General features: G+C 53.2%; 1 protein-coding gene across 1 annotated transcript in view; it reads left to right on the top strand.

Moving 5' to 3' along the window:
• The window catches only part of ALDH3A1 (aldehyde dehydrogenase 3 family, member A1), a 19,283-nt gene that overhangs the window by 8,454 nt on the left and 8,213 nt on the right, over positions 1-2,616 (top strand). The window lies entirely within an intron of this gene.

The raw sequence follows: 2,616 nt of genomic DNA, 5'->3' as shown, positions 1-2,616 counted from the left end.
TCCATTTCAGGGAGTCTAGCAGAGTGGGGACGAAGGAGGCGGGGGCAGGGGTCCCTGGGTGAGACCCGTGGTGGATGGTCCACGTGACCCCCCTGGGTGACTCCAGCGTGCTGCCTCTGGGGTGGGAGGACGGGGAGCTGGGGCAGCACTGGGACCCCACTGTGCAGTAGCTTCTGGGCCGGGGTCTGGCCTGAGGGGCCTGAGGACCCGGTTCAGGGTCCAGTGAGGACCGTGGGAAGCAGGGCATCAGTCAGGCCGGCGGGTGAGGGGACCTCGGGGGAGACAAGCCAATCCTGGCCACTGGCTGTTACCTCATCCACTCCAGGAGGACAGGGGAGAGGACAGGGTCACTGGGTGTTCTGTGTGTTCCTGTTACTTATTTTGCAAATATCCAAATAACTGACTGAAAACAAAAACAAAGTCTTCCCCAGATCACTTCCCTGAGTCACTGCCCCGTCCCCACTCTCCTCCCCTCCACCCCCCACCCGGCTGAACCATCATCGGCTGAACCATTGCCTGCTCTCTGCCCAAAAACACTTCGTCCCCATGGCAGCCCCCTGCCAGGACATCCCTCCTTCCAGCACTCTCCCCCTCACTCTGGTTTCCCAGGACCCCACACTTCAGTGCCCCCACCTCCCCAGCTTCTCCTCCCAAATTAAAGTCTCCGGCCCCCTGGCCCTGAGCTCCAGACTCCCGCATCCAGTAAGGTTTAAGCCGAATTAACAGACAGCATCCTCCCCACCCAGCCCCCACCACCAGCAGCTCTGTACACCCTCCACAGAGGAGGAAGCCCAGACTCAGAAGGGGTGTAGCCTGGTCTCACGGCACCATTCACAGGGTCTGCATCTCCCTGTCTCCTCCCTGACACCACGGAAGTGTCACCTGCAGGGATGTGTCCTCAAAACCCTTGGCTGAGACAGTGTCGAGAGAGCTGGAAACATGCAGCTTGGAGAGGAGATGGTTCAGGGTCTCCAAACACCTGATCTGCATCGTTCTCTGTGCTCTGGGAAAAGTCACCGTCGCCCTCTTCTCCCTCCTCCTCCTCTTCCCACTCACCACCTCTGTTACAAGACTAACAGTCTAAGCTGTTGTATTGTGATGTCCTAAACCTGACCAACAGGACTAACCTGGACTAACCCTATTTCCTAATTAGATTTAAACTCAAATCTCACTATCGTGATCCCCTCTACTGTTTTTTTTTTCCTGGATTAAGGAATGCGCTGAAAAAATATTTGCACAATTGATTCAGCCTTTCCAAACAATTGCCATCATCTAAAATGTAAATGACCAAGAACTATCCCAACTCACAGGTCACCGGTGAGAGGGGGTGACATTCTGGGTGGCTCCTCACAACCCCCATCACACTGGACAGAGGGCACGGAGGGCACCTTGACATCCCGGTTCTTAGCTGGGCAGCTGAAACCTTGGCAAAGCACCCTTTGGTTCCACTCTTTGGTGCTCCTAGTATTTAGACTCTCAGACAGAAAACAAGCAAGCAGTCTGCTGTGGTCACAGTCTCTTCTTTTGCTGTTGTTATAAAACAGAGGGGAGATTTCCTCCACTCATTTGTTGCTTCAGCCAAATTTTTTAAAATTATTTTTTACTTTTTTGGCCATGCCTCACTGCCTGTGGGATCTTAATTCTTGGACCGGGGATCAAACCCATGCCCCCTGCATTGGAAGTGCAGAGTCTTAACCACAAGAGAGAGAGAAAAAAAAAAAAAAACAGCAATTTTTTGAGTGGACAGTCCTGGGTACTGGGGACATTGTGGAAAAAACACAGGGTCTGTGCTTCTCAGGAGGTTTGTTTGACTGGGGTGACTTAGGAAGGGGTTGATAGCTGCAGGAACAGGCTGACCTCAGAGTGGCCATGGTGAATGCCACGGGAGGCTGGCAGGGCTCTGTTCCTGGAACTTCCCCCCGCCCCTGCTAACGGTGGTCTCCTGTTCAGAGCAGGCCTTGGGGGTTCACTGAGGCGGGGGTACAGATGCAGAGGCTCACACACGGGTCACCTGCACTCACATCCCGTCTCGCAGCACCCCTCTCCCAGCGGAAGGAGGAGCATCGCTGTTGTTGTTCAGTCATGTCTAACCCTTTGTGACCCCAAGGACTGTAGCTCGCCAGGCTCCTCTGTCCATGGGGTTTCCCAGGCCAGAATACTGGAGTCAGTTACCATTACCATCTTCAAGGGGTCTTCTCCACCCAGGGATTTAACCAAAGTCTCCTGCATTGGGAGGCAGATTCTTTACCACTGAGCCACGAAGGAAGCCCAGGAGCATCGATATTGGGCAGCAAGTGTTTGCCACTTGTATGGACCAGACAATAAGCACAGGAATAAACAGACACCTGTAAAAGCACCTGGAAGACGGGTGGTGCCTTGCAGATGATGGAGAATTGCCGGGGTCCAGCCCCAGCTGATCCAGGGTATTCGAAGCGGGGACGGCGTCGGCGAGGGTCAGGATACAATAGCTTCAATTAGATATTAATTAAAGATATAAAGAGTAATAGAATAAGGATAGCTCAGTAGGAAAATTCAGTGGAGAAAAGAGGCTGAGTGGCTTGGTTTACGCGGGAGACCAATAAAACTTCAAGACAAGAAGTTTGCACCACTTACGTG

This window comes from Bison bison, unplaced genomic scaffold (genome assembly GCF_000754665.1).
Source record: "Bison bison bison isolate TAMUID 2011002044 unplaced genomic scaffold, Bison_UMD1.0 scf7180017864180, whole genome shotgun sequence".
Taxonomy (NCBI): Eukaryota; Metazoa; Chordata; class Mammalia; order Artiodactyla; family Bovidae; genus Bison; species Bison bison.
This window is presented reverse-complemented; position numbering and strand designations above follow the sequence as displayed.